The sequence below is a fragment of the Anomalospiza imberbis genome, chromosome 17 (genome assembly GCF_031753505.1).
Source record: "Anomalospiza imberbis isolate Cuckoo-Finch-1a 21T00152 chromosome 17, ASM3175350v1, whole genome shotgun sequence".
Classification (NCBI taxonomy): Eukaryota; Metazoa; Chordata; class Aves; order Passeriformes; family Viduidae; genus Anomalospiza; species Anomalospiza imberbis.
This window is the reverse complement of record NC_089697.1, coordinates 12,274,605-12,294,760: the sequence shown is the minus strand read 5'-3', so window position 1 is coordinate 12,294,760 and position 20,156 is coordinate 12,274,605. Positions and strand designations below refer to the sequence as shown.

At 45.0% G+C, this 20,156-nt stretch overlaps 1 long non-coding RNA gene across 3 annotated transcripts; it reads left to right on the top strand.

Annotated features, from left to right (window-relative positions):
• The first annotated feature begins 4,839 nt into the window (after positions 1 to 4,839).
• On the top strand, positions 4,840 to 17,261 carry LOC137484310 (uncharacterized). 3 transcript variants are annotated; one of them, XR_011004823.1, is made up of 3 exons: positions 4,840 to 4,877; positions 12,640 to 12,709; positions 13,514 to 17,261. It is a non-coding gene; the product is annotated as an uncharacterized lncRNA (long non-coding RNA). The 3 variants fall into 3 exon arrangements; XR_011004824.1 differs by having other exon boundaries at positions 4,847 to 4,877; positions 15,247 to 17,261; XR_011004822.1 differs by lacking the exon at positions 4,840 to 4,877 and adding an exon at positions 6,637 to 6,772.
• Positions 17,262 to 20,156: the final 2,895 nt, after the last annotated feature.

Below are 20,156 nucleotides of genomic sequence, written 5' to 3'. Positions count from 1 at the left end.
CTGAGAGCAGCTCTGTTTTCTTTCTCTGCTGGGGGAATGTGGGGCGAGTAGCACTAGAGGACATTATGTATTGAGTCATAATTGCAGCACTTTGTTCGGATTAACAGAACAGAAAGATGAAGCTGTTTGCCAGTAAAACTAATGGTTTCAATTAAACACGTTATGTATCTCCAAGAATCTTTTCTTTTTTTTTTTTTTTCCCCCTTCCTAAGATGTCATGATCCTGCCTTCTGCCTGCTTAACTAGGCAGCTCAAATGCAAACTCTGCCAGGCTGCCTCTCAATAAAAACCAATCCTACCAGCTTTGTCTCCTGCTGAATCTGCCTGTATTGCAATAACCTGTCTCCAAATATTCACAAAGAGCTGGGGTGTGGAATTTGAGAGGTCTCCCATCCGGTTTTGGCCAAATTTTACTGATTTGAAGAAGTTTATGTTTTGCAGGAACTCCTCAAAGTGCTTTGTGCCATAGGAGTGAGGCAGGAGCTGGAATTTTCAGTGTCTCAGATGCAAAATAGCTGAACACACCTTCCTGAAGAGAAATTTAGCATGTTATTCCAGTGCTTTCTGAAAAAGAAACCTAAATCTGGGCTTCAGTGTGTCTCCTTGGCCCTGCAAGAGCTGATCGGTCCTTGAGGATGGTGGCACTGGGCTGCCAAGTGAGAATTCAGTTCACATCGTGGCACTGTTCTTCCAGAGATATGTAAAAGGTGCAAAATGTACCATTTCTGAACACCTTGCTTATAAATCATTTTTATGTTCTCATTTTCCCTCTAAAGGCTAAAGGAAACCCACTGGAGGTGTGCAGGGAGAAGAAAGGAAAGGGAAGCACAAAGAAAGGAATGCCTGTCAGTGGTGAACTGGGAGAAAAAGCTGGGTTTGAGTTGCAATCCAGTCCCCTTCTCTCCTAAAGAGGTGTGAAATTCCAGCCTTTGCATTTGTTAGACTCATTGTAGCATTTCAGAAATGAGCATTTTGGACCATCTGTAGGCACAGGCACAGCCAGGACACATGATGACTAACAGAACTTCTAAAAAACACAAACAAGCTGCCCTTCTGAAGGGTATTTTTATGGATTTTATGTATTTACACACAGAAATCTGCTGGGTACGGTGAGAGCTTGTTTAGAGAATGCAGTGCTACAGTTCTATTCCTTTTTAGCTCTTTCTGCTGCTGGGCTGCTTATCCAGCATATAGAGGAAGATATTTGAGCTACCAGACAATGGAATCTTGCTTTCTTTTCTTTTTTTTTTTTTTTTTTTAATTTTTTTTTATTAATGCACAAAACCAGGCAGTGAAATGATTGCCCCTTGGGATAGGAAATAAGGATGTTTCCATTTATTCCTGCGTGCATTCAAGCAAAGCCAGTCAATTGTCTAATGTACTGACTCGGGTTCTATTCATATGTGTGGGACATTAGAAATGTGGAGTTTCCATTACCTTAGAGCTTTTCTTTACTCTATATTTCTGGGGTGTTCTTTTGAAGCTCAACCACCTTCTAAGCTGTGCCAGCACCATGACACAAACAACAACATCTTCTGTTCCCCTGAAAAGGACAGTTTAACTTGTCTCACCCGAAGTTATTAAGGAATCTGTGCTCTCAAGAAGGTACATACTTCTTCCTGATCCTCAAAATTTCATGTTTTTACACTGATTGTTCCTGAGCTGGCTAAAAGATAAACAAGTTCTAATGTAAAACTCTTCAGAACTTCCATTTTTCGTTTCCTTTGGAAATGGGCCATTCAAATCACTCTGTCCAATCCTTTCCCTTGCCCATCTCCCATCAAAAGAAGAGGTTTGGTCATAATGTGAAGGAAAAAGGCTTTGAACTATCAGGGGTTTAAAAGTATAAATTATTCAAGCGCTGCCCTCCTACAAAAATTTCATACATTACCATAAAATAGTCGAATTCCTGTAGCTCAGTCAAAAATTGCCTGGTGGGAAAAGAAAATATTTCAGCCATCTCTTGCCTGGATCCCAGGTGGATCCATGGCAGGCAGGGAGCTGCTTCCTTCCCCCTGTGGCAACCAGGGCATGGCCTTGGCCACCCCACCACCTGAGAGAGCCCTGATTGCCACACGGCATTAATTGCAAACCTGAGGATTAGTCAGGAGTCCACCTCATCAGACTGTGTGACTTCATGGCATTGCTGCTTACAGTTTAAAAAGAATTTTTTTCCTGGTGCTTGCAGCTTCAGAGAGAAACAATGATGCAAAACCAGTAAAATATTAAATAAAAATAGAACTTTAGTCTTAATTTAGTAACTGATTTCAGTTCACTTTATTCTTGACTCAGTTTTAATTTGCCCTCCACTTACTTCACTGTTATTTATTGTTTCTCCCTGACTCTTGGCTGCAGCCCTGCTGCCCGTTCCTTCAGAATTTTGCAATAGGAGTAAACCCAGAAATGCAGCTTGAAATGGGTCTGCCTTGCTGTGGTAGCTGGCTGTGCTTTGCTGCAGCCCTTTTTTCTCAGTTTTTTCCTGCATGCAGTGCTTATGTACATCCTTATAGATATTTTGGCCTAATTATGGTGTGCAGCCTCGCTCCTGCGAGGGGTTAGGGCTGCCTTTGGCAACTTGTTCTGCAATAACAGCTCCATTATTTTATTTTATTTTATTTTATTTTATTTAGAAAAAATGGGGTGCTGTTCACACTTTGTTCCCAAACTGTTACTTCACTAAGAGAACACAAGGTTAGGGACAAAGATGCTTCCCTGTCACTAAAAGAAATGTCTTTATTGATAATGCAGGTTTTGTGTGGGGAACCTGGAGCCAGTTTTGTCAAACCCTACGGGGTCCATTTGGGATGGTGACCCAAGGAGCTGAGCCACAGGAAATGCACTTGGGAATTTGTTGCCAAAGCCTGGCCACAGCCAGACACCGTGTGTTTGTGAAATCTGGGTGTTCTCCAAAGCAGCTGTGGCTGTCAGGACATTTCTCTGGTGCCTGGCCATTCCTGTGCCTCATGTCCCACCATCCATGGGTGACTCCCTCTGCCAAAATTCCTCAGGGGCTCTCCTGGAACCATTTTTTTAGGAGATTTTGAGATTCTGTTCTGTATCATTTCATTTGCTGTCTTCTCCCTCTTCCATTTTCACTTTCAGAGGGTTATATAAATAAGTTTATTCCCAGTTTCAGATGCCACTTTGCAGTCGTTGGATGCTCCTGTGTGTCTCACAGGGATGTTCCAGCTGGTTTCCATGTACCATTGTTGTGTAAGGGCTGCCCACAAATATTCCCTTTTTCCTCTCTTTTAGCTAAACAGCTCTTTTTAACTGGTTCTTGTCAAGGCCTTTCTCACAGGCTACTACTATGGCATGACACATGCCCTAAATATTCATACAGAATATTTTTTTTTACCCATAATTTAAAATTAAAAGCATGGAATAATACAGACACTTGCTCTGTGTCACAAAACTCAAATACTTGTGAGTGCAGCAGAAAGTCCAGAGATTGACAATGAACCAAATAACAGGAGAGATCTTTTAGGTGAGCACAGAGTTTATATTTCCATGTCAATCAGCATAAAACCAAGGGGGAAGTGGCAGTTTAAACCAAGGGTTGGAAAGATAATGTTCTCCAGCTGATTGCTGCAATAAAACAATTATTTGTAATTGATTGAAGTAGTTCTTTAGTGACAGAAAGTGGTTGAAAATTCTGCCAGCTCCCTTGCTAAAGAGAGAGAAGGGAAAATATTTTATTTCAGCTCTCTGGCAGGATGGTTCCTGTCTGGAAGCAGAAATGACTTCTGCCAGGTCTTCATCCAGTCCTTCTCTCTTTGCATCACATCAACTCCATAGAGAAAGGAAAAAAAAAAAAAAAACCCAAACTCCCTGAGCAGCTGCAGGTGTGGGGTCTGCTGGAGAGCTGAGAGCACCAAGCTGGCAGCTGGACGTGCAGGAGCTGAGCTGGGTGCTGGCTGTGAGCTGGAGCGCACATGTGTGGGATGGAGGCACACATATTTTGGAGAAACAGTAATTAACCTCCAGCAGAGCGCTAGGGCAGCTACCTGCGACCAGGAATTTTCTCCAGCTCTTGCAGCAAAATTTGCCTGAGCTCATTTGTCAAGCTTTGAATCTTTAAATCCATAACTCTAATTAATTAAGAATCTCTAATTACCCCAAAATGGTGCTCTATATTTAGGTTTAAGATGTGGTGAAATCCAGAGAAAACATGAGAGAAGCTGGAGGATGTTCAGAGCAGGAGATGCCAGGAAAATGTGTGTTTTCAGAGGTGCAGGGGAAGCCAAATAGTCAAAGTGTCAGTGACCTCTAGGGCAGGTCCTAAACTGCCAGAAATCACTGTCCAGTGCCTGGACATGGATCCTTGTGTCCCTCAAAAGCAGTGACCACCAAACGTGTCAGCAGAGATTCTGGTATTGGAGACCCAAAGATGAGTAACCCTTGGCATTTAAACAACAAAAAAGTGTTGGTTTCTAAACCAGAAGCACTTGGGATGAGGCTCTGGTTCGTTACAACCTTAACAAGAAACACCGGTGGGGACAGCGCTGGAAAGATCAGTGCAGGAGGAGAAAACCCCTTCACACCTGAAGGTCTTACTGCTCGTTAAGTTAAAAATGTATAGCTTTTAACTGGTCTGTGAGCAGCCGATGTGACTCAGACAAAGGTGGAATGTGGACAGAGGCATCTCTTGCAGCTAAAGTTTGGCCTTTCTGCAGAGGATCCTGTTTTCCAGACCTCACACAAGTTCCTAGAAGCCCAGGCTGAAGCGTTTGGGATCAGTGTGTGAGGTCAGCTGAGTGGGACCAGCTGGATTTGGGGCCGGCTGCCTTCAGCAGAGCAGCAGATACGAACCCGAAACGCTTCTTTCTGGGCTCTGCCCCTGCCCGAGGATTTGTCAGCACCATCCTTCTGCAGAGGTAAGCTCTGAGAGCAGAGCGGAGCCAGGGCACATCTGCATGTGTATGAGGTCGTTAAGGGAGGACAAACTATGCATGTTTCTGTGTGAGTGACAGGCTGGCCCCTTCAGAGCCTCAAGTACCGTTTCCTCGTCCCAATAACGGGGAATCTCTGTGCTTGTGGCGGACAAACGCCTGTGCTTAGTGGCTTTGTCTGGTGGGAGATAGAAGTTGATAAGATGCTGGTAGGGCTGTTGTGAGGCGCTCCTGTTAATTTTCCCGCAGAGAGCAGAAATGCACGCCACAAATGTCTCCAGAAACGCACTGCACAAACCTGCTGGACTCGGGGGAGGATTCAGAGTGATTTCTGTTGATGTTTGAAGTAAAAATTGTTTCTGGTGATTTTCTTCATGACTTATGGGATTGGGGTGTTAAAAAGGAACACGAGCGTAGTTAAAATTAATACTTTTGTTATTTTTTTGTTGTTGTATTTGCTGGCAAGGTAGGGCAGTGATTGGCATCAGAGACGTAAAGATGAGAATGAGTATTTAGGTGAGAACTCGAAAGGTGTTAAACCGATTACGGGTTTTCTTTTGTATCCATTTTCCTCAGATAAGTCACGATCGAAAAAAAAAAAAAAAAAAAGTTTGTCGGTCAGGATGAGTGAAATGTTCTTTTTTTTCTTGGAAACGTCGAGCTTCCACCCTGGCAGGGCTGTGCGCGGGATGCGGGGATGCTCAAGGCGCGGGGTCCCGGCCGTCTCCCGGGTCTCGGTCTTGCCCCGGTCCCGGCCGTCTCCAGGGTCCCGGTCTTGCCCCGGTCCCGGCCGTCTCCAGGGTCCCGGTTTTGCCCGGGTCACGGTTTTGCCCCGATCCCGGCCGTCTCCAGGGTCCCGGTTTTCCCTCGGTCCCGGTCTTGCCCCGGTCCCGGTCTTGCCCCGGTCCCGGTCTTGCCCCGGTCCCGGCCGTCTCCCGGGTCCCGGCCGTCTCCCGGGTCCCGGTCTTGCCTCGGTCCCGGTTTTGGCCCGGTCCCGGCCGTCTCCAGGGTCCCGGTTTTCCCTCGGTCCCGGCCGTCTCCAGGGTCCCGGTTTTCCCTCGGTCCCGGCCGTCTCCAGGGTCCCGGTTTTGCCCCGGTCCCGGCCGTCTCCAGGGTCTCGGTCTTGCCCCGGTCCCGGTTTTGCCCCGGTCCCGGCCGTCTGCCGGGTCCCGGTTTTCCCTCGGTCCCGGTTTTGCCCCGGTCCCGGCCGTCTGCCGGGTCCCGGTTTTCCCTCGGTCCCGGTTTTGCCCCGGTCCCGGCCGTCTCCCGGGTCCCGGTTTTGCCCCGGTCCCGGCCATCTCCAGGGTCCCGGTCTTGCCCCGGTCCCGGTTTTGCCCCGGTCCCGGCCGTCTCCAGGGTCCCGGTCTTGCCCCGGTCCCGGTTTTGCCCCGGTCCCGGCCATCTCCAGGGTCCCGGTCTTGCCCCAGTCCCGGTTTTGCCCCGGTCCCGGCCGTCTCCCGGGTCCCGGTTTTCCCTCGGTCCCGGTCTTGCCCCGGTCCCGGCCGTGCCCCGGTGCCGGCGGGTGCTGTCCCAGCAGCGGGCACCGCTCGGGTCCCGGCTCGCCCCCCGGTCCCGCAGGTCCCGGCCTGCCGGGGCTGGGAGATGGCAGCGGATCACAGCCGGGGCCAGGGGTGATGCAGCCCCAGGCCATCATCTTACATAAACCCCACACGTTTGCATAAGATGAAAACTGAGGAAACGTCTTTTTCTTTTTTATTAAAAGAGGAAAAAAAAAAATAGAGGTGAAAGAGCTTTCCAAAAGGCTATCGGAAACTTGTAGTTTCCAGAATGGCAGTGTCAGTGACTGGTCAGAAAGGATTTCAAGGGTGACTGACCTGGAAATCTGTCAGAGGGTACTTGGGGAAAACAGTAACTCAGAGGTAGGACCATAAACAGAAAGGAAATGTGCTGGTGATGAGGAGCTCATCCCTTTGGAAGGAGATGTTTCTCCAGACCTGTTGGAGGCCACACGTAGGAGAAATCCCTCCTTCCACAGCGGGGCTGTGGCAGGGAGAGCCAAAGCTTGTGGAGTCACCAACCCAGGGCATTTTTAATTACAGGGGTGACTCAGATATTGCTGCAGAGGTCAATACCCGGCCTGGGCTCTCCAAAAATGCACCTGGAGCTTAGACGTGGCCAGTGCTGGCTCGCTGGGAGCAGAGGGTTCTGTGCAAGGACCACCAGGTGGACCAGTGCTGATGCCTCCTGTGCTGGGCTCGCTGCTTCCCACAGAGCCTGATCCTGCACAAGCTCTTCAGTGGAAGAATTATGCGGCAGTGAGGCAAAAATATTCCAGGGAACTGCAAAGCTTGGATGTTGTCTCTGTTGTGATGCACTAGGAAGTGCTGGCTGGTGTTTGTGAAATATCCAGGGTGCAGCTATGGCCATGGAGCTCATGAGCTACAGCTGTTGCATTAAAAGAAAAAAAAAAAAAAAGAATAGAATTGCCATTTAAAAAAAATGAATAAAATTACAAAAAAAAAAAAATTTAAAAAATAAAATTGCCATTTAGAAACAAAATTAATAAAATTGCCATTTAAAAACAAAATTAATAAAATTGCCATTTCAATTGCTATCCCTGCTGGCTGGATGTGGAGGTGGGCTTGGAAATTAAGTCATCTGCCCCCCTGAAAGTGGGACCTGGGGCCTGTGAGGCTGCAGCAGGGCAGGTGTCCAGTTCCCTCTCTGGAATGGGGTGTCCAGGCTGGGTGGCAGAGCTGGCTGGAAGTTACTGCCGGCTGCTGCTGAAGGAACTGGTTATGATTTTAATAGCTGGTTGAGCTGAACCAACCAAACTGCTTCCAGCACAGCCCTGTGCTTGTCGGTGATGAAGGGACTTGAGTGAGAGACAGCCCTGGGTTTCCTGAGAGGCTTTGTTTCAGCAGGGTTTGGTTTCCTAATCCCCAGCTCCAGCCTTCCCTGCAGGACTCCCAAAGTTGTGGTGTTCAGCTTTTCCCCAGGCCTTGGCAGGGATGTCCATGTCCTTTTCCATCTGTGTGCACAGGGAAAGGCAGTGGCAGCTGTCTGCTCTGAATTTGGGAGGTGAAATTCATTTCTGGCCACAGTGAGCTGCTTCTGGAGTATCTTTATTTATATATATTTATTTATGGTCTGATATTTTTATATATATATTTTTATATATATATATATATATATATATATATATTTATTTATTTATTTATTTATTTATACATATATTTATGGTCTGATCAGGCCCCTAATTTTTACTGCAGTAAGTCACAATGAAATACCTAAACACTTTGCACGACTAAAAAGGCAAATAGCTCCTTGCATCGCACTGTGAGGGGTGTGAAATCTGCCCTTGTCAGCACGGCCTTCAAAAGTGATTGTACGAGGAATTGGACTTGTCTAGTGAAAAATTTTACATTTTAATTTTTTTGTTATGTTTCATCCCTCCCCTTTTACGTCTCGTATGAATTTACTGGTTGGGGAAGAAGAATCTCCTGCCTTGTACCAGGATGTACACTTAAAAATAAGATAAAAGGAAATAAACATGTCCAAATAAGAGGACTGCACGAAGGAGTAGCTCCATGTCTGTGAGGTTTCATTTAACTGCAGCATTTTGTATCTCTGGATGTTTTTCTGCTTTTTTCCTCCAATTCTTCCTTTGGGTTTATATCCCTGCCCTTCCAAAGGTGTCCCTGCACAGATCCATGGTGAGGTTATGCTGCATTTATGAGGATGACACAGAAAAGCTGACTCCTCCTGTGGTTCCTGTGTGCCCTTCCCTGAACTCTAAACATGGCCTGGATCTGTGTGTGTTTAGGGATGTCATCACACCTGCCAAGGTGCTCCTTCCATCTCTCTGTCCCTTTCTAGGCCACTCTCAATCACCTTTGAATGTGTTTTTTTTCACAGCCAGGCTCCTATCGGTAGTGCCAAGGGACAGGATGGGGAGCAATGGGCAGAAACCGATGCACAGGGAATTCCACCAAAAAATGGGGTAGAACTTTACTGAGCACTGGAACAGGTTGCCCTGAGAGGCTGCGGAGTCTCATTCCCTGGGGATATTCAAAAGCCATCTGGGCACAGTCCTGAGGAAGGTGCTCAAGGGGACCCTGCTTGAGCAGAGGCTGGGCTGGGTGACCTGCAGTGATCCCTCCTGACCTGAACCACTCTGGGAGGTTCTGTGAAAGGTGGAAATGGTGATTACAGGATGCACTGCAGCTGGGAGGACTTTAATGAGCTTCATTACAATAACGAGTCCAGCAAACCTGTCTGTGTTGCTGCTGCTGGGTGTGAGAGCTGATTCCTGGAGCTGGTGACTTGATGTCTGGCTGCTGGAAGTCTCTAGTTGGTGCTTGTGCCCTGTACTTATTTCTGAGGTTTGAAACTCCATCATATGCAGGCAACATTGGGACTGTGTCCCAAGTACTTTGTAGGCAACAAAAGTTGTTGTTCCCAGCTTACCCAAATGAGCAGTTTGAAGGGAAGAAGGTTCTTGTGTCTGAGGAATAAACATGAAATTTACAAAGCATGAACTGGGCAAATAATGAAAGAACTAAACTTTTCCTCTCTAATTTTTTTTTTTTTGGTTTTTAATTGCTGTGATAGTGTTCCCTCTGGGATGTATTAGTTGACCTTTACAATACAAGGGAAAGGTGTCAAAGAACACCACCTCAAAAATATGTACCTAAAAAAAAACCCCTGAGGGCTGGACTCTTTCTTCCACCAGGGTTAAAACCCAGAGCCACCAGGCAGGTAGGAAATGGCATCCCTGGGGAAGGAAGAGGCTGAGGCAATGCACAGCTGCTCTTTGGGGCTGAGCTGGCCACAGCAGGGCTGGTGAGGGGAGCCTTGCACAGCCTCTTCCACACAAGGAGCTCTGTGAGCATTTCTGGTGAGTCACGGCTGGCTAAAGCCCTGCCCAGCCATGCTGCTGGGTTGAACCATTTTCTAATGTAGAGGTTATTATTCCTGCTACGGCTCCTGGCAGGGCTAAGTTGTTGTGACAGTGATGTTGCTGGCTGCTGCTATTAACCCAGCCTTCCTGGAGATGCAGAAGCCAGGCTGGATGTGGGGTGAGGTGCACAGTCAGATTCATCCATCCCTGCTCTGCACTCTGCTGTTCTGAGTCCTGTCAGAACACCACAGCCACTGTGTGTGAGGGTTACAACCTGGGGAGGGACTGGGAGCTCCTTTTCCATCACATCCCAGCGCTGGACCACATCACCTTATTATCCAAGAGGGTCACTTGTCTGGCTGCACCTCTGATTTTCCCATGCAGTCATGCATTTCTGCTCCATGCTCCAGCTTCCTGCCTCATCACTGCAGCCCTTATGCACCCCCCAGCATCTCTGTGGTGAATCACAGCACGGCTCACCCTTGGGGATGTGTGCTGGGGGAAAGACTGCCTTGGGTGCTTCATGGACCCAAGGAACCATCCAGATGTGCCTTGTTCTTGCTGTCCCGGGGATGGCTGACCAGGCTTGGGATGGATTTCATTCCCTGCCTGTGCTGGGAGAAAGTGGCACCTGGAAGCTCTCCTGGAAGCACCGGTGGAGTTTCCCATGTGCCACGACAAGGAGCTCATTAAGGCCAGGCCTGGCACAGATTGCTCCTCATGGGATTATTTCCACACGTTCCCCACCAAAACAGCCTCTCCTTCTGCATGAGCTCCTCTTCAGCCCAGTCCCTTGGAGCAGGGAGTGTACTTTGGTGGGATTTGACCAAATTACAAAGGTTCTGTGTAGTCTCCTACAGTCTAACCAGATTTTCCTCAAAATCGTGACCAGCACACTTAGAATTTTCAGCCATAGCTAAAATTCTACGGCTAAAAATATTAACTAGGGCTGTGTGTGTGCTTACGATGGCTCCAGATGCAGCTGCAGGAAACTCTGTGTGCAGGGAATGCACAAGGAAAGCTGCACTCCCACCACTGCATGCACAGGTCCAAACACTTGGATTCATTCTTAAGATGTGCATAAAGCTCCTTCCCCTTCACTTGGTTTTACTGTAACTGACAAAGATGCCTGACTCAAGCATTTCAGAAATCGAATGCTTAAGATTTCACTGTGGATTTTTTGGCTGCAAAGTGATTTTGTTGTGTCCCCAGAGCCCGGTTAAATCCTTAGTTATAATGATTGCACACTGAAGGGTGCTGTTACATAGAAATGCTGTCCCATAATGGCTTCGTTGCTGTGGAAAATCCGATGTTATTTGGTCATTCCCTACGAGTTCCCTAAGCCATCAAGACATTTGCCTCAAGGCTACAAACACAAAGCTACAGGCAAAACCCTCTGGACATAATGAGTGGGCATTTATGCAGAACTAAAAACTGGAACAGCTGAGCAGTGGATCTATGAATAGCAAGCATGCCTCTGAGCACAAAAGACATCATTCTGCAATAAAGGGGTTTGGAATGGTTCTGACATCTTGTATGTCAAGATCATGCTACGTTGTTGTAACTTTTTTTTCCCCCTGTTTGTTTGTTTGAGCCGTGTACCTTAAGGAAGGTGTGAGTAATTAAAGGGTGTGAAGGTAACCCTGTAGCTTGGTAAGAACAAAAATTGGGCAACGGGCACTTCTGGCAAGATCCATCATTTTGATCATGTTTGCAGGGGAACAAGCTCATTGCTCCCATGCTCTATTCCCAGTTCCACCCTTCAGGATTTCTTAGGGGGCTCCTCTTGTATCAGCAGCTCTAATAGGCTCAAATCTAATGTTAGCTGAGAAGTGTCTCCTGATGGAAACACAAAGATTGGACTAACCATAAACTACAGGGTCAGGGAGTCAGGCAATACAAAGAAGGGTAATAAAATTCAGAGTGATTTGGATCAACAGGGAGCTGGAGGAGCTTCCTGCTGAGAAATGGACCCCAGCAAGGTCTCAGGCCTTTGCAAATCATCCACAGGCACTTCCAAAGAAATGGCAGGAGCGAGATGGGAAGGGATGTGTGGCTCTTACACCAGGAGCATAATGAAAACCCAGGGTAGAAATTGGAGCTGGAGTTAAAATATAGAAACAGCCTAGAGGAAAAACAGGAGGGGAAAGGGAATGTAAGAATACACAAGATGATAATTCGTTATCTGTGTGTTTGCATCCACATGTATCTGATCACTTCTTGAGATGCTGTTGATTTCCAAGTTGGGATGGAGTTTTTTGGTTTTTTTTTTTCCTGGGGTTTTATTTCCTTGTGCCGAGGTGCTGTGGGACTGGGAAGGGATGTGCCAGCCCTTTGTGACTGGGGAAACAAATTCAAACATGTTTTGGGATCCTTGCAAAATAGTTTGGGCCTCTCAAAACCATCCATCGTAGAGATGAGCAAAGCCCCAGTACTGCAAAGTTCCTACAGAAAATGTGGTGCAGGGATTAGGTGCTGCCTCTGAGAAGTGATGCAAGTCTCCACAAACACTTGAGCTGGCTGTCACTGTGGCACAATGACCCAGCCCCTCACTTTGGAAAGCAAATTTCCCTTCCAGCAGCACAGCAAGTGCAGAGATCAGTGCTAGAGAGTCCAGAAAGCTGGCAGAAAACTGGAGCAGCCTACAATCCAGCTGTGCTCTCATTTCCTCCTGTCCAAAAGCCTTGCACAGCCACAAGCAAATTGTTTCTCCCCTTGGCATGTACCTTTCCTATCACTGAAAACCAGGTACTGTGGTGTCTATTTTGCATCTCACCCTGAAGAGTCTAAACTGCAAGATGTCAGATATGGAAGGATGATACTTAAGTTGCTTAGGAAGGCAAAGGGATTAATTTAATTATCCTTCCATCTTCTTCCTTGCAGCTGATGGCTTTTCCTGCCAGGAAAGAGCCTCCTGAGGCCCTGTTGGGAGAATGACAGCTCTGGCCTGCTGGTAAGTGATGGCTCTGTACTTTTGACAAGTCAATTGATAGAGCAGCATGAAAGAATTGGGATTGAGCTGTTCCCTTCACAAAATGCCAAGCTAAACCCAAGGGCTGCTACTTGTTCAGAGTGATGTTGGCTATGGTATTATGAAGGCAAGGCTGTGTTGGAAACCTGTCCCTGCAACACCGAACTGGGCAGTCTGGTCATGCAGCCAGATTTTGTTCTGCTGTGTTTGTACCAATTGTATTCAGGCAAGGATTTTATTTTTTTTCCCTGGAAAGCATCTTCTGCTGTTGCATATTTTAGTAGCATGTCTGTCTGTGACTGGCAGAGAAGAGGGGATTTGGTAAAGAGGGGTTTTGACAGAAACCTGCTTCAGTTATTTGGATGTTTGACTGGAGATGTGTATTTTTGTCTGTTAAACAAAATACCCACTTATAAAATGAAAATAGGGCATTAAAATACCCGTGGTTTTGTATACCAGCAATTGAAGGGTAAAAAAGATGCGTAGTGACAGCAAAACTGGAAAGACTGAGGCTTGTGCATGCCCGGAGGTGGTGGTTCTCCTTCACCAAGGGTGAAGTTCTTCCTCACCAAGGGTCTCCTGGCTCAGAGAAGAGAGACAGAGAGGTTGGTTTTCATCTCCTGCTGTGGCTGTGTGCTGTCCATCACTACAGGCCCCTCAGGACCTGCAAGAAATGCAGGAGAAGGAGTAAATCCCCCCAGGTTTGTGCACTTAGGGTCCACAACCTGGTCTCTGATCCCACATCTGCTCTTGACATTGAGACCTGACTCTGCTTTTATGTCCAAGTGCCCCTGGAAGCTGCAACCTGCATTGCTCAGGAGGATGTGAGAGTTACTCCTCTGTCACGTAATGAAACCCTTCCAAGCAGTCCAGGAATCCTGCTCACAAAACATCTCCCTTATCAACTCTTCCTGTACAAACTGCATAATCACCACGTAGAACAGCACTGCAAGCTTATTTGCTTTGTGATTTGTGGTCGGATCATTGCATTTCAGCCTTCACCAATGAAAGGAAATAACTAACAAGACACTGGTATTTACATTAATTGTGGCTTTGGGGAGATAGTCCAAAGAAAATTATTCTAAAGCCAGTTATTATGTGTCTCCCTAACCATTAGAATGAAACCCAAAGTTTATAAAAAAAAAAGCTGATCTCAAACAGATTTTAGCTGCTACTTGAAATTTTCCCTAGAAAGGGCTGAGGGGAAAAAGGAGTCTTTATATATTTTTTTCTTCTTCCTTTCTTTCATCCACCTTCTAAAATCGGTGTAATGAACGTGGCTGGAAAGGTAGCATGTGTACAACTGCAAGAGAAACTCCTGATTGCCAGTGAGCAGGACCTCAGCTTCCCAGGAGGTCTCACGGAGTGGGTCAGTTGTCACACGTTCCACACATTAAATGTCATGGTTTCCTTGGCTGAAGCTATTGATTTTCATTTGTTTTGTTTCACCCCAAAGCAGTTTTGTGCAGCTCTGTAGGCTGAGCAGAAGTTTTCCTCTAAAACCTTCAAGGTACTCCCAGCTCCTTTCATGTGTATCCCAGGAGATAATCTGTGAGTGTGTGAAGACTTCTTGCTCCTACTGCAATTTGAACTATTTCTGGACACTAAGTCAATGCTTTTTATGATGTTAGATGTATGATGAAAAGTAATTTAAAATTTCTCAGGATGACTCACTTGCCAGCATAGCAGATCCAAGAAACAAACACAGATGTGAGATTTAAATTCCCTTTTGGCATAAAACAATGCCTCATGCTATAAGCCACAAACTATGCCCAGTGGAGACTGGGAACACTATTCTTTTTTTAGCTTCAACCAGCCAGGTAACTTCTGACTGCAGAGCTGAGCAGGGATTCATGCACCTTGCTCTCTCACTAAATATCAGTGCTGCTTGTCCATCCTCACTAATGGTGGGATTTGTCTCCTCCAGCTCTGGCCATCTGACCTGAGCCTCTTGTGGAGGCTCTGCAGTGAGGAAATGCAGGCATTTCTGAAGGATGAATCATCTGCCTTGCTGTCAATGTCTATTTTAGGGACATGCCTGAAGTGAGGTGAAATTAAATCCTTCCCCAAAAATTCTTCTGTAAGAAGGGGGATTTTGGATGCTCTGGGGAGCTAGCCTGGGCTTCCTTTCCTCGGATGACCCCGTGAGCAGCCGTTCCCTTACGTCACTGCACAAGTCCTGAGCAGATCCAGGCACAGGAATGTGTGTTCAGGCACGGGGCAGGCACCCAGGCGTGCTCCTGCTGACCTGGCTTTGGGGTTATTCTGCTCCCCCTTCCCCTCTCAGAGGCAAAATGGACTGCACTGATATGTGGCTGGCCACCAAGAGGCTGCAGACTAAAAGTGTAACTGGGTTTAATTATTAAGGTATAATTGAGGTCTTTGTGTTTATAGGATAATTGTTTCTTTTTTAATATAACTTAAACTTCGCAATACAAGGAACAGGCCTGAACCTGTGGATGGAGTGCTGGAAACTGTCTAAGAAGATTAAGGTCTCTTAATTGATTTCACATAAACAGGTGTGACTGAATTCATCAGAAGAAGGTTAAGACTAAATGTATTCTGCTAATTATGTGAAAATTGCCAGAGTGTGCTGGGTTGAGCAATTGCCTTCCCTTTGCAAGTGGGATCATTCCTCAACTGTACATCAAATGGGAAAAATGACATTTCCTAAGCAAATGAGCCAACCTGTCACATGCTGGGCTTTATTTTGAAATTTCTTTGCTTGTAGACATGTTGGCAGAGGTGGATTTGGCAACAGGACATGGGAATGTCCCTGGTGTGCTGTACCTGACTGGCAGTGTGGGAGGACAGGTGTCAGAGCAGGGCTGTGTCGCTCTCTAAACTTCAGGAATCTGCACCATTGGGAATTCCTGTTCTGGAGAACTGAAGGAGTAACTCTGTTTTAAGCACTTGCTCCTTGCTGTCAATGTTTCTGTGACCTCTTAAGTCAATTTTTTCTTGTTTGGTTAACTTGAGGCATTGGAGGAGCAGAGCATGGACGTTTCAGCAGTACATGGAACACCCTTCGGCTCGGGTTTCAAAATAGCCACTGGAGTATCAAACTCCTCACCCAGCTGCCAAACAAACTGATTTATTCTGTTTACTCTGCACTCTTTGCCATCTGTCCTCCTAATCTTACATCTTGAGGGAACAGGATGGAATTGGCAGTGATGAATGCAGCTGTAGAAAGGACAAAACTCCTGCTTTTGAGACATCCACCTCTGACTGTGCAGGTGTGACAATAAATTGTGTGAGGAGCTAAAAGTGTCCCAGCACAGCATCACCAAGGCCCTGCAATTACTCGCTGGTGCTCCCAACAAAACCATTTGCTGATGAAATTGTTCTTTGAGTCTCCAAACTGAAGGGTGTCTTGTATTTAAGGTGTGATTTCAGCAGCACATTTACATAGAGATGCTCTAAAATTAGTTCAGTTGCCTAAATGGCTGTTTTGTAATAGCAAAGATATTGTTTGTAACATTTAAAATTAATAAGGAAAATAATATGCCTTGTGTATTTTTGTCTTTTCCTATTTTAATTTTGAGACCCAAATGCAGACTTACATCGATGAGCAGTGGGTGATGATTTACTAGCACCTTGATTTTATTTTACTCAATTTAAAGTGAGCAACTACCAGGTAATAAGGAGCAAAATCTTAATTTAAATCTGTATTTAAAAAAAACTTCACTTAATTGCACCTCTACAGAATGTGGGAAACCATCTTCTAAGTGCAGATGCACAGTTTTATGTATATTATTTAAGTTATTCACCATCCATTCAGATTTTCAACTCATTTTTTTGGAGATGAGGCTTTCTGAAGTACAAATCTTATTATTCTTAGGGGATCCCAGCAGGAAAACCTGTCTGTACCTGCATTTTAGAAAAGGGATGTAGTGGTTGTACCTGCACCTGCTGAACGTGAGTTGAAGTTATGTGATTCCAAAAGAAAATAAATAGGCATTATAAATGAACTAAACTTTGCAGAAGATATCAGACATAATCTTCCTCTCACTTTGGTAGAGCATTAGGAGCTAGATTATTTCCAGATTTAGGCACCATAATTTGGGAAAGGCATGGACCATGCGAAGAGTATCTAAAAAGGAAGGGAAAAAGAGTTTGTGAAAGAAAATTGAACTTGGGCTGCTTTTCTTGCAGACAACACCAGGATAGCATTACAGGCCTTCAGGAAGAAGGAAGAGAGTTTATCCTCTGTGTCCATTCACCCATAAAAATAAATTTCTTCACTACAAAGCTAGACATCAGAAAACCATTTTACTGTAAGAGGATATTTGTAATAGATTGTGAGTTTCAGCTGAGGAAAAGATGAGACAAACATCAGGTTGGAGTGGGGAGGGGAATAGCTGGAAGATTGCTCGAGATCCCTTCCAGCCCTCTTGTTCTAATTTTATGATTTATTCTTTTAATAACTGCTGTAAGCACTCTTGTACAATGAGTTAGAAGAAGTAATTTTAAAAAGTTGTAACTTCAGTTACTAAAAAAACATTCCTTATTCCAAGTAAACATGTCATCTTCATTTTCCTGTCCTGGACTGCAATTTTTATTTTTTTCTAAAAAACTGTCTTCCTTTAGATGGAACACGGTGAAGAAGCTCTTTGGCAGTTTCCTGCCAGATTTTCCAGAAATATATCTAGAGGTGAAAGAAAAAACTCTCATCAGAACATATTGTCTGCAGGAGAGAAAAAAATTAAGTCTTGAGTTTTGTTGATGTGGAAAAGGATCAGTGTCTGACACTCGCTCACGCTCATTCAAGTTTAAATTTATTTTGCAAATAGAAGCCCTGCTTCTTGCCATCTGCTTCAAACATCTCCTTCAGGCTGACTTTTGGCTGTTCATCACAGGAACTCTTTATTCTGTACATCCAAAGTTTCATTTGATTTCCGAAGGGGATGAATGCCCTGATTCCTTTGCTCTTTTGAAAACTCAAGCTGGTTTTTTGGTTTTTTTTCCTTTTTAATCAAGACCATCAAGAGCTGGCTGAGAGGGCTTTGCAATTGATAGAATTTAAGCACATGCCTTAAAATATTAAGATAAATTGGGTACTTCCTATTTGTTTGCTGCCGAACACGAAGCTCGTTTTAGCAAAACAAGCTCATTCAGGCTCTCCCACCTCGCTGCTTTTGTGCTGACATTAATCAGACCCTAAAATCCAAAGTTGCTCCATGAATTTGGAGCAGGGAAGGAGTGTGAGAGGCAGTTTGGAGGGACAGGAACCTCAGTCAGACCCAGAGCTGCTCCATGGCAGGGGATGCAAGAGGCAGAGAGCTGAACTCTGAATGCAAACCAGTCCTCGGCAAAACATCTTCAGGGCATGGCTGCAAAGGGGGAAATGATTGATTGAAATAGATTTCCAAGTGATTTATCTAATCCAGAGTTATTTGCCACATCCTCTCCAACTGATGAAAAAACAACAAAATGCACTGAAAGGGTTCTGCTCTCCAAGGTGTGAGGTTATACAGGAATTACAGGTATTTTTTTAGTGATTGGAAGCACTTAATTCTTGGCCCCCTGCCTCATAATACAGCCCAGGCTGGTACAAGCAGTTCTGCAAAACGTATAATTTTACTTCACTTGTTTTAATGATCAGGAAACATCTACTTTTAAACTGATCTCTGCTGTGCAATTACAAATGTTTTGATGAAAACACTTTTTAAAAATTAGTTTCATTCCCATAATGACTCTAGTTAGACTGTTCCATTAGTAAACAAAAGAATTGCAGTCTCTCATCAGGTTTAGCTTTCCAAATCCAAATTTGTTTCTATTAAGAAACTGGATCAGAAGATTAAAAATATATTTTAAAAAAAATCCTCAACTTTGGAGAAATTAGATTTAAAGCCAAGCTCTCTTTTTCAGGTCAGTTACTATTTATTTGATAAACATATTTAAATATTTCTGTTTAAAACAAAAAAAAAAACCATGAAGTCTCAATCTTGAAGTGTGTTTTTAAAATTTATTTTCTTGTGCTGTTGTGGAAATTGTGAATGGAATAAAAATTCCTGTGTGTGTGGCAGATAAGTCTGGAAATAAGCTAAAATTGTAGGTGAGAAGAATATTCATGTTACTTAAAAAAGCTTTATTTATTTCTACTAACTAGTGAAAGAATACGATAAATCAGGCTGAATTTGAAGATTTAGGGTCATAAATACTGTCACTAAACACTTCTGGCCTTTTTTGGAAGGAGCTTAAAGACTGTTGAGGCTTTTGGGTGAGTTGGCTGTGAAATGTGCGGAATTCCGAGGTGGGATGTGCGCTATCCTTCTGTGGGAATGTGGCTGCCTGTCCCTGGCGCTGCAGATTGAGATATTATTGTGTAAATGAAACGCTGGGTATTCATTTTCCACAGAGCAGATTCAGTAATTACTGTGCTCACCCAGTAGATGACAGCTGTTATCATTCTGATGAAAAGAGCCCTAAATTAAAACCCTGTTGCTTTGCATAGATCCCTGTCAGAAACAAATGTTCATTTTCTTGGTTGGTCAACCTCCTTCATCGAGTCCTTTGGCAGGTATAAATAAGGTCCAGATCTTTATTTTTGTTTAGTGTGTTGTTTCCTGGTGTGTTGATAATTTGGCAGCTGAGAGGATAAATCCACAATTAAATTTTGTTGGATTTGTGTGTGTTTTGTGTTTGATTTTTCAGCCAATACCAGAGCATTTTGCACATGTGCAAAGGCTAAAAACTACCCAGATCTTTTTTGGTTTGCCTTGTAGAATGTGGTGCAGCTGGAGAGAAAAGGATTGATGATCAGGATATGTTCCTAGCACGGATCTCTGCACACACAGAGCAGGGGCAGTTGGAAAAGCAGGAAATTTTCCTCCCTCCTTCCAGCTGTGGAACGAGGGCTCGGGATTAACGTGGTGACATCTGCACAGCCAGGATGGGGAGGTGCTCCTTGTACACCTCTTGTTTTCTCTGAAAACCTTTCCCAATTATGGGAGATTAACCCCTTTAATGTGTCATCATTTCAGGCCGGATGTCAACTGCCAAGCAGCTCTGCTCTGTGCAGATAATGAGGGGGAAAATGAGCCTGTTGATAGGGCAGGTTTGAGAAACAGAGCAGCTCCTTGTGCAGGGGGGTTTAGGATATTAGGAAAGCCTGACATGTGAGGGGACATTGGTGCTAAGTGAGGGTTTTGAACATGAGCATCCCACTACTCTTATCCCACCAAATTCCACAGATATATATCTTTACCTCGCAGTCGTTCCAGATTTCTGCTAAAACTACAGCCTGTTGCTGTTGCCTTTACTTGGAATGACTTCTGTTTCACAAGAACAAAATTCAGGCCACCAAGAACCCTGTTTGTATCTTTCTTTTTAGTTTAAACCCCCACAGTTTATTGTAGCTGCTGTTCCAAAGGTGCTGAATAAAAAGAATTCGGAGGGAGAAGGGTGGGTGCAGGGCAAAATCTTG